Genomic DNA, 12,378 nt, shown 5'->3' with positions numbered 1-12,378 from the left:
TCTGCAGGCATGAAGTCCCCCTCCAGGGCACAGCCTTTCACCAGAGTCCACCTCAAAACCATGCTCTCCTGGAGGATCATAAACCCAAGGAATTTCAGGCCAACAGCAATTTGGCTTGGTCCAGGTGTCTTCACATCTGACATTCATGTGGAGAGGTTCTTTCTTGGCCAGAACTGCAGGATCAAACTCTTAACAGCCAAAGCACCTAATTTTATAAATGTAGATGTTAAAAATACAATACAGGCAGGAATTCATAGGAATTGTATATTCCCGTTGAGAGTTTTAATATTTGTAAACAATAACACAGGCTTATGAAGCAATCCTGAAAAAAAGATACTTGAGATGCTTCCTGAAGAGAGGAGGCGGTTAGGAGAGCTGACAGGCAGACAGAAAACAGCTCCTGAAAACTTTCAGCAGAAATTAAATAAGTAAATGACAGTATTTGAATTTCTGGGCTTTTGTCAAAAAGTGATTTATTTGGGGTTTTTTTGGGGCAACAACAAAAAGAAAACCCAAACAACCCCACAACATTTTCAGCTTCCGCCTTCTTATTTCATTGAATCCTTTTAAAAAATTACATGCATGCATTTCTCATATAAAAAATTCAAGAGAACTTTGTCCATCTCTAAGGAGCATCCAGGAGATGTTTCATGTCCTTATTGCATATTGAAAATGAAAAAGTGCCTAATGTAATAAGTAAGCCCTGATTTTTGCAGGCAAAAATTTTCCTTGCCAAGAACAAACTGCAGATCTCCCATATATTTTCTTCTTGGGAATTTTTGCCAAATTAGAAGATACAGTTTGCTTGCAAGTACCACCTGCTGATTTTGTGGAAAACAGGAAAAACTCAAGTTTGACATATGACCTCTGAAAATTTTTCTTTTTACAAACAAAACAGAAAACACTTCTCCAGCATCATCACATCCCAAGCCAATATAATTTGCAAAAAGTTAGAGCATTTTTTTCTTTTAACTGAAAACACTCTTGGGCTGTTTCCACAGAAACCACATGCAAATGTTTCACAACTTTTGCCTTATAGTTTCATACAGAAGTCAAGAAAGAAGTAGTACTTTTTCTTTAATTATTTTAATGCAATATAGGAATTAACATTTAAAAATCCAGTGTAATTCACTATGTTTTCTTTTTAAACACTTGTGCAACTAACCAATTATAATAATTAAGTTTTTAAAAAAATTGTTAGACTGTTTAGGTTTTTTTCCTTCATTTAAACATATTTTGTTCAAGTTTGGTTTAAATCTAGTACATGCCTTCATTTCTAGCACACTAAAGTGGCTGCCATAGCTTCACTGCTCCCTGTAAATTTTCCTGTGTATGGACACTGGCATTTGAAAGAAGAGCTGCAGTGTTTCTGCCTAACATATTAATCGCCTCGGCTACTAGTAATTTATCTTTTCCGATGTCCACATAAAATAAATTACTTGTAATGGCAACAAAAATAGCTATCGAATATACGGCACTGTCCCACTCTGTATTATTAAAGCCTCGTTTTAACAACATGAGTGCAGATCCTGTTGGTCTCACCTGCTCAGCTATTCGTTTCAATTTGTCTCCCAACGCTTGCCAACACGCTGGGGTGTGTGAGCAGTCCCAGAAGACCTCTTTGGAAAAATCTCACTACATTCCCACACCTCTGACAATATTTCACTATACCTCAGGCTAATGCTAAACAATCTTTGCATTGTCCCATGCCATCTGTTCAGCATTTTTAAGCATAACTTCTCAGTATTGGAGTCTCATGTGTTGTAACCAGTTTCTGTTATACCATACCATTCGTTTTTGTCATACTCTTTCCTTCCAGTTCATTTCTTTTTCATCACTAGCCAGCGCTGAGTATCACACAAACGCGCTGCATGATGCAGCCAGGAAACTGAAGCAGTGGAGGGAGCATCGCCTTGCTCTTTATTATTACCAGAAGCAGTATATTCTCAGCTCCCTACCTAAGGGGATGCATCCCCAGCCCGCATGCCTTCCAGGAGAGCCAGTGGGTATCGTGTGATAAATCCCAGAGCTAAGAACAGGATAGCATGCCCACGCAAGAGGAATACTGCATGGGCACTGAATAAAATACAGGTCAGGCACTGCTGTTGCAAACTCAACGTGGACCATCACAGTCTGGTTGTGCCCAGGTGTCTTCCACCACAGGGAAGGAGCGCATCCAGGTGGGCGGTACATCCAGCAGTGGCAAGGTTAAAGCCAATATGGGCTTTAAAGCTGCTAGGGTCCCGGGGGCTCCAAGCCAGCCGCTTTCCCCAGGCGACCCACTGCTTCCTGGGCTTGGCACTGGCTGGAGAGCACAGAGTCCAGCGCTCTCTCCTGGCCCCGGTAATAGATGGCTCCAGGTCTTTAGTCCTGCGCTTAAGCATAAACAAATTACATCAGGCTTCCTCATTTGTAAAATGAGTATGTGTATCCCTATCTGGGGAGTATTTTGGAGCTGGGAGTATGTTATGTAAATGCTAAAAACATTACTATTGCACTTTTGCTGCTTGAATTAGTCTAACATTTTAAATGGAAGTATTTTATTTAAAAACCTTCTAGCTTTTAGATTCTTCAGTAAACAACATCAGCGACTACTTTCCCTAATAATTAATGTCTTCAAGTGCTCGACTGGTGTCCTAAGTGAGTGCATTTCCAGTACCTGAGGAATAATAAAAAGGTTTCATGCTCAGCTGAGATCAAAAGCCCACTGGAAGAGATGTGAGTCAGTCTGTAGTCACACTTGAATTCAAGATGGCCTTAACATTAATTTAAAATCCCTAAAATAATTCTGAATATTCATGCATAATTTATTCAGTTCTGGAACAAATAATAAATTAATTGAAAGACCTACTGAATTTACCTAATCAACATCCTAAAAAGAGGTTTTTGAAATCATGACCGTGTCCCAAACAAACAAGTATTTTTTTTATTATTATTTCTTTGCCTTCCCATAACACTGTTCACTAACCTAAAGCCTGACCATTGCTATTTTTCCACACGAGCACATGTGGTGACATCCATCTCCCGTAACCGTTGACCTTGGGAAGTTAAGAAAACAAACGGTTTCAAAACCACACTGTGAAATATGGCTGCTAAGATGGCCAGCACATTCTTCTCATTTTTCATTAGCCTCTCCTGTCACAGGACAAATCATCCGTCAGGGAACAGCAGCCGTGTCTCGATATGGCAAAGTCTGGTTAGGCTTAAATCTATGGGTAGACTTTTACCATAAAACCTCATGGTAGAAATACAAGGTAGCATCTGTTGGGCCCATCCTAAATCTGGCATTCAGAGGAAAGTGAGCGGATTTGTGGTAAAGGCTCCTGAAGGACGTCTCATGGAGCCGTCATCCCCCTGAGGTCCCAGAGCTTTCCCCAGACAGAGCCAGGCACCCCACACTGCTCGTGCCCCCCAGATTCCTGGGCAATGCCATCTTCAGCTCCTTACGACCCTGTGCTTGAGCACCCATAAAGGAAATTTGATTTGACTTTTTTTTCCTGCATCGGTGAGGTTCTCTTTTATATATGACCATGCCTGTGAAGCTTAGTTTCACTGTGATTTTTCATCTGAGATAGTGAGTTGGAAAAGACCATTTGCTATCTCCCACTCCCTAGTTTTGCACATGTATGTGCATTACCATAGTATCAGGTGCCATGTCTAAGACCTTACCTTCCTCCCCTTCTCAGTACTGGGCTCTACTATACATGAATTCTTGCACTGGCTGTGATGCTCTGGAACTCTCACCATTTGTGTGGGCCAGTAAAGGTGGAAGGGATTCCAGCCCTCAGTTTGCAGAGGGAGATGTGAGGTACAACACCATCCCTGGGGGTATTTAAAAAGACATGTAGACAAGGTGCTTAGGGACGTGGTTTAGTCGTGGACTTGGCAGTGCTAGGTTAACAGTTGGACTCGATAATCTTAAGGGTCTTTTCAACAGAAATAATTCTATGATTCTATGATGCAGTGAGAGGGAGGGAGCAACTTACTGGCATTTCCCCAGAAGTGCATGCTGCATCCAACAGGGTGCCCCAGCAGTTCAAGCCCTGCCCCTGGGGCCCAGGCACACAGCCAGGCACTGCTGGGGGACAGATTTGGGGCTGGGTTAAATCATTCTGCAAGGACATGAAGGAGTACTCTGATTGCTTTTGACAGGAGGGACTGGCTCCTGTGGAAATGTAAAGCAACCCCAATAGGTGTTAATGGTTTCAGCCCAGGGGATGCTTAATGGGATCTACATAGCTTTGCTCCCAATAAACAAAGATAGCTCTGCTCTGGTGTGACTTTGTGTACTTGTTAATTGAAGGCTTAATTGTGTCCTTAAGGCAGAAGCTTTGTGTTTGAGCTTTTTTAGGGGGAGGAATATCCATAGGGAATCTAGAGAGGTTTGTTGTTTAATTTTTTTTAATCTGAACAAAGAGTGGCATTGTTGTTAGGTGAGTCCTAGAGGGAATATCAAGACAGCTAGGAAGAATGGATCAGAGCCAGCCACTGAGAAAAATAATGTACCTCACATCTAGTGAGTGGGAAGTTCACAGGCAGAAAGGCTCCTGAAGCTGTATTTTTAATCCAACCCATAGCCTCAGTGTAAGCGCTGAAAGATAAGCAGGTGTTCAGATCCATTTGAGGTCATCAGTTTTTCCATAGTCAGAATTGCCTTATGCCTTGCACAGAGTAAGGGAGTAGTATTCTCTAGTTGCCTGCACCAGCAGAGGTGAGGGTCCTAGGTCTAGTAAGGTCTGGTATTATAACTGCCATACCAACTATACCTATTCACAAGCAAAAGAGCTAAAGACACCACTACCAATATTTTAAAACATCTAACCTGAATAATGTTTCTTCTACATCAAAAAGTGCCATTTCCAGAAACTACTGCTAACTGTTGGTTTGAATGGGAGAATTCATTTGACTGACATTGGGCTGCTCAGGACAATCAGGTGTCTGCCATTATTATTCATATCCAGGCTTATGAGATATGAAATGCATAAATGTGAATAATTCTGTGCAAACCCCTTGGAAATAAAACACATGTATTAGCCAACAGCATGTTTTAATAATTAGAGGACAGCAGCCAAGGCATAGCATAGTGGTATTCAGAATGTATCACCACCACTTTTTCTTTCCCTTTTTTTCTAACTCCCTCTTCCTCTCTCATTTCTGTTGCTGTCATCTTGCCTTTCAGGAGGGAAGGGAAGCGTTCCTAAGCCTCTAACCTTTGGAAAGATCATCTCCAGCTTCCAAACTGTGCTTCACCCTCCCCAGGTGGCAATGAGGATTCCTATAAAATGCAGAAAAAAAATCGGATCAGAGCGAGCACATGACAGGCCCATTCTGTGGGTTTGTGTAACTCCTGTTTCAGAGGCTTCTCAGAACCAGGCCAGAGGAAAGCCAAAGGATTCAGAAATATTGAATCAGTCTTAAAAAATTCAGGACATTGGCCTAAAAATCACAATATCTCTAAAAACCAAACCAAAGCAAAGCAATAACCCCTTCTAATTCTTTTGTTTGCCTTCCGGTTTCTCAGCAATTTGTATTCACATAGCATATTTAAGCTTTCCTCCTTAAGGACTACACGTACTTAAAAATAATAATAAGAAACAAAAACAACCCTAAGAGAGATTCTAATGTAATTACACGTGTCCAGGAACTAAGACTTTAAAAACCAGGAGAAAATACGGATGCCCTAATAAAATCACAAGCTGGCAGTAACCAGTTCACCCTTCATTTGGTCACCTTTCAGTGCAGTTTTGTTCATAAGACAAGTGGGACCTTCTCTTGCTACTGGCACTAAAATCCACATTCTCTGATTTAACATTCAATGCTATGTCAAAAATTTCTAGTCCTTCTTCCATACATCCATTTAATAGTGTTTACAGAGTGTCTTTTGGACCAGCATAATAATCTCAAACCTGGTTATTTTCAGTCTGCTAATTGCATCCTTCACAGGGTGGTAGTTATAATTCAGACCATCTCTTCTTCCCTCAGTATTTTTAGGCCAAGACCAAGTTGTTCCCTACATGTTCAGCTTTTCACCTATTTCACCTAGCTGCCCCACAGCGCCTGCATTGCCCAGAGTGCCTGCCAGCAACGCTTGTTCATCAGCCAGCTCGTTCGTCCCACAAGTCTGGTCCTGCACCTATGTCCAAGAGCTAGGATTTGACACGCAGGCCTTGATGACAACCCCACTGAATCTTTGGGAATTCTGCTATAGATGTCAGGAGGTATTGGACTGTAAATAGCATGTAATTGTATGAAAAGAGAATGTCAACATAATTTAGTTTTTATGTGGACTAATGGATAGCATATTGGCATGTCAACAGGAGAAATCAGAGTTCTTTCTCTTCTGTTGCAAAGCCAGAAGAAAATCATATCGTCTCTGCATGCCTGTTTGTGCCCTTCCAGGTTTTTTCTATTTATCTTCTTGTACTGCAAGCTTCCTTACAGTACAGGCTACTGCTGGACTACCTTGCTATCTGCCTTTACTATGTTAGCTCACCAGGAAATCATTTGGGGTTGGATTTCTGGTCATAGCTCCATATTGCAATACAAGTAATCAGAATTAAAAAAAAAAAAAACAAACAACCATCAGCTACAAACACCTCTTTTCCTCAGATTCCTGGTTGGGAGAAGCTCAGCGATAAGGAGACCTGCACTGTGAACTGCGGAAAGTTCAAACAGCAAGAGCCTGATGTAAAGCCTTATTTACTGCAATTCTAATCTACTCCTAATCCAACTTGCTCTGAAGACCACTGCACAGCATAACACAGAGCCTTCAGATAGCAAACAGTTACAAAAAAACATTGATTTCTCTGAGCAACATAAGCTGCCAAAAATTCATTTAGCCTCTGTGGAAAAGACCTTCACCTCTGGATAGAGCCCCTATGTGCACACCCTGTTAGCAATTGCCAGCTCTTAGAAAATGACTTTCATTTGGCTGCAGCAAATGTGTATGTAAAAGTGAGCCTGGCAGCCCTTCTCAGAGCTTTATTCACTGCAGCTTAAATGAGATAACCATCCATCCTTCGACTGTACACACCAGTCCTGTATCTTGATTACACACAGCATCTGTCATACAAGAGAGATGCTTTCAGTAGCCTGTCCCTGTTACTGTTTTTTGCCAGCTTCCAGGCAAACACTCATGCCTGGCATTTATTTCCTCTGTCCTATGGGTAGAGATGGGACAGAGGCTTCCAGTCGCCTCTTATATTCTCATTAGTAATTAAGAGGTTTTATTATTTCTTTTTTTTCTTATAGGATAGTGCACAGTGAATGGCTCCTCAGAGCATTCAGTTGTTGCTCACCTAGGCATTGTTTTCATTCGTTAAAAATAAACCTCAAAGGACTGAAATTTGGTTCTTATCAGCACACAGAAGTAAATATAATGAACATAGAGTAATAGAAAAAAGGAAGAAACTTTTGTCACAGCATTACTGTCATGAATAGTCTCTGATGCTTCCCTCAGGCTCTGCCCAGCATCACCGGTGACAAAGAGTGCTCAGGGACAGAGCTGCAGCGCTGGCCCAAACCTCGAGCCGTTAACTGTCTCTTGCTCACAGAGGCTGATGTCTTTTAGGCAGTGTCAGATCTCGTTCTTTGAAGCGGGGAGGCTCAGACAAGCCCCAAAAATACAACTTTTCTGGTAGGTAAGTAATGACAGCAAGGAGAATTATGTTCAGTAGATCCAAATTTCTTCTTGACAAAGTCAATCATCTGCCCTTTGCCAAGCAGCTTGAAAAACACACTTTCATGCCATGAACAGGCAGAACTTCACACTTGCTAAAACATCAAACCTCAGACTTATGTATAGTGTTATCAGTGCAACACCGCCTTTGCTCAATGAGGCGACTCTTTTACATAAGTAAAAGCAACAAATGCTCAACTACTGTTTGTCATTTATTAATTTCTTAATTCACTTGGAAAGGTGTGGTAAGATCAAATCACACACAGGAAATGTTCGGGATAGCAGCAAGAAGTCCCTGTGAGCTCTGAGAAACTGTTCACACCAGTGTCATGAGTATTGCCAGAGCAATTATTGAAACTTATCCAAGCTGCTTAAAACAGAACAGACTCAATAAAGACATACAAATAAACAAATTCTCTTGCAGCTGTCAGGGTTTATGCTCTTCCTCACTATCCTTATGCAGACAGAGAACTTACTCACCCATGATGGTCACCAGAAGATATTTGGTTCACCTGAACATCTAACCTTACCAGTATGAGTAGCTATTTTGAAGGGTGCCCTGGTACTCTTTGGCTTCCCCTTAGAACACTGCATCAAAGTTTTTTGCATGTTCCTGTATCCCAAATTTAAGGAGAGCCACCCTGAAAGAATGGAAAGTCTTTTCCATTCATCTTAACATAGTTTGTAGGTTACCAATAATACAAATAAGTAACTTAAACTCCAAATACAGATATTTCTGCTTCAACACTTGTAGAAGCAGGTGAACAGACATGGAAGGAATGCTCTGTGTGACTAAGGGGTATTTAGATTTATACAAAGGCAAGGTAAGAGAAACCTATATGTTTCACATTTTGCTGTCTAGGGAGCTAGTTTTTTAACAACTCTTTGTTGCTAGGAAAGTAGTCTGTCTTAAATAACCCTATATTCATGAATTGCTATTAGGACTTAGACAAAAGTCCTTCATAATATTTGTTCTAGCTCTGGAAAATGTTAGTATTCATGTCTTCCTCCATCCCATCCCATCCAAAGATTTCTTCACTTGTACTCTGTCAGGAAAGAGTTTTGACCTGCCATGCACTAATTCATTGGCTGCCATGTCCATTGGCTGTAACTAAGTGAAATTTTCACCTGTCCAGAGAGTAAATGGGGTCAAGTAACAAGTATTTGGCTAAGCCATTTGGCAGCTGAATCCATGGAGAAACAGCCTATGGTGGGTAGTGGTCTAATCCTGGAATGAGGTTTCTCTTCATGTTATGGACTTTACACCCCTGCCATTTTATACCTTCTTAATCATACTTTAATCTCCTAATCAGACAAAATGATAACTAATCCCTCTGGAGTGATAACAGGTTTACAGCTCACTCTGAAAGAGATTGTAATGGGAAGGAACTGGGACCTAATCTTCAGCATCCCATCTTGCATCAACAGGGAGAATGGCAGATCACAGGACATGGGCACATGTGCATGTAGAGTGATTTTCAGTCTTTGTTCCCATATCTCTCACTGAGTAGTAACAGCAATTGCTAAAGAGAGAAGATAGATAGTAATCACTGAAGGTATATGTGAATTAAGCCCAGCAAGAACTGGAGTTGCCGGGTTCAGATCTAATTTAATGCGGGTCTTCAAGTCACAGCTATAGGTGGAGATCGTGTGGAATGGTATCAGTCCACTCTAATATTAGCATGAAGGATGAGCCAGGCTGTTGCTTGACAACATATGGTTTATGTATTACACAGCCTAATCTTGCACTGTGGGCCAACATGGAAAGGGTCATGGACTTGCTTCTTATATTTAGGGTGTTACCATAGTCAATGGATTAGGGCAGGGGTTGGAAAGAAAAAAAAAAAAAAAAAGGAGCTTTCCTGGCAATGCTCAGACCCTTTTAGAAAACAGATTCCCAAATTTCTCTTTGATCATAATTTTGTCTGCTTTATATGTTTTTGAAGGTTCTCTGATGTGACAAATCCCTATTCTGCTGCTTGCATCCAGATACAGATTTGAGATGAAAAGCTTTGTTCTCCTCCAATATTGCAAGATTTGTGATTGTTAATCTACTGTGTTATTCATCTCTGCATGAAGTTACCAGACCTTATTCTTTACTGGCTTCCACTGATGTACATCAGGAATCTTTCCAAAGATATGACACTCTAATATTGAAGTAAGCAAAAGGAGGCCCAGACCTTGCATGCTTACTAGAAGCTACTTCAAGATGAGGGGACTTTGTTCTTTATTTTGTTGTGATTGTCTTTCTGCAATGAATCTTAAAAAAGTTTAAGTTTTTCTAGGCAATTTTAGCTGGCATTCAGCCACTACTCTACAGGGAGCTTTGGAGTGGGTAGGCAAGGTATTGTGTCACCACTGCAGATAAAACGGTAAGATTATAGTAATATTTTTTTAAATTGTTAGCTCTAAGATTCGACCAGTTTTAACATACCAGTGATTCAAAATGTCTTACATGCTGGCATTGTTCACAGTAATGCTCTCTAACTCATTCCTGTTGAACCATACAAAGCAGATGACTGGAAGCGATTAAAATCTTCATCTGCCCTCCAGCCCCAGCAGAGTCATTCAGGCAAGAGGTTCTGAGCCCTTTCAAGCCCACCACACATTCCCCAAATTGGAGATTTTTCAGGAATAAACTCTCATTTTTAGCACAAAGCTACTGGATGCCAAGAACTGCCATTGTGCAAATGACATGCTCCAAGAAGCGTTTTACAATTCACATCCCAAATCCCCCATTTCCTGTTGACTCTCATTGCTTAAGCTAATATCATTCAGCCTAGTCTTTCAACTGGGTAGAAGGGCTTCATCAAACCCCACTGCAGCCAGAAGAACACAGTGCACATGTGTAACAGAGTAGAAATTGTTGGCTCGGAGCATATTCATTTGTTGTGTGTAACTCAGTAATAAAAAACAAATGCAGAGACTTCATTTTATATATAATAAAAATACTGCAATATTTTATGTGTCTCATTTTAGCAGCCTGTTTTTAAATAACAACCTTATTTTTTTCCAATTGCAAATCTCTGAATAAAAGAGCAAAACATTAAAAGTATTTTTAGTTTATGGGCTAAACGTCCAGCCCAGCAGTTTGCTAGTAATATATGTATACTGATAATAACCACAACTAGCAGGGGATGCAATGCAGCCTCGGTTATTTCTCTCCGCTCTGCAAGAACATACTCCTCCTGTTAAGAATTCAGATGTCAGCCAGGATTGCTAACTGCATCAGTTCACACTTCCCTGAAGAGAAGCAAAATTGTAGATTGTTCTCTGAAATACCACAAAGCCTTTCTGAACGCCACAGCTCAACTACTCAGGGAACTGAGGGAACCACACTGAAATTTTAATTTTTCTTCAGATAATTGTTTGTAATCAATAAGCAGGGTACTGTTGGAAACTTGTCATTTTGCCCAGGGAGAAATAGGTACAATTCTCTGAGCACACAGGGTGGTTGGTCTTTCTCCAGGGAATACCAGTGATACTGAGGGACCTCCTGACCTTAAAAAGATATTCAACAGAGTTTAAAGATATGTAAGTGGAAATCACTTTGCACATAAACACATTCTGCCTTTCCAGAACTCTTGCTTTTATCCCCCGAGAGTACACCATCTCTGCAGAGCGCGGTGTGGGTCTGACCCACAGTCGGATGATGTCGGCAGGAGTCCCTCCCGGACTGCTCTGGGCAGAGCTCATACACGGGGCTCCTCGAGGCATGGGCAGGGACACCCAGCCCCACGGATCAGCAGGTAAAATGTTCTGTTTTGCTTTAGGTAAAACGTTGAGAGTTCTGTGCAATGAATGCACTGTGAGTGAAGCACTGAAAATGTCAACACAGAGAGACAAAAAAATGTGGAAAGTTCAGTGTTAATTACAACGTGTCATAGCAGCATTTCCATACTATCAAACTGAACTTGAAATTTCCACAGAGACTCTCCAAGTCACCTTGGTGTCATTCTGGTAAAATCTGTAGTGAAAGACAATAGCTTTCCTGGAAGCAGATGGGCTTAACACCTTCAAAAATGAATTTGTCAGCAGGGCCAGACTAGTTTACTCCCAAATCACATAACCAGTGTTGACACTACAATACTTCTTTTTCTCCCCTCCAGTTGCTGTATTTCAATTGGAATGTGTTTTAGGATACCACAAGCATTGGAAAGGAATAATCATCATCCTCTAAAACACGTACTGCAGTCCCTATAGAGGCTGAATTGGGAGAACTGGAATCAAGTAGCCCTTTCGTTTTCCCCAGCCAGAGGGTTTGGAGTGAGCAGGGTGTATTGTTTCCCTCCAGTCTTCCCAGGTGAAGACAAATTAGCGTTTGCTTCTGACAAATTGGCTTCTTGTTTTCAATAACAAAGTCTCCTAATTGAAAACGTAAACCCTGATTTGAAAATCTCTTGTGTTTTCACACTTTGCTTTTCTCTTATATGTGCTTCACCATCTTTGAAAAGCATTTATGAAAAATTAGTCAGTCAGTGTCTCCCAGTAAAAATAATGATAATCATCATTGATAGGCATGACTTTACAGGCTGGGACAGAGGAATGTATTCAGAATCACAGACAGAAAACAGTTTTTACCACCAGCCTGAGTCTTTTCCCCTATTGTGTACTTCGGGTAGCAATTAAGTTTTCCTGTTTATACAAAGGGGAGTGTCCTTGAATAAAATACTGGTCAAAGTGGGAAAACATTGGTGAAT

Source organism: Nyctibius grandis, chromosome 1 (assembly GCF_013368605.1).
Source record: "Nyctibius grandis isolate bNycGra1 chromosome 1, bNycGra1.pri, whole genome shotgun sequence".
Taxonomy (NCBI): Eukaryota; Metazoa; Chordata; class Aves; order Nyctibiiformes; family Nyctibiidae; genus Nyctibius; species Nyctibius grandis.
Note: the sequence above shows the minus strand (reverse complement) of the source record.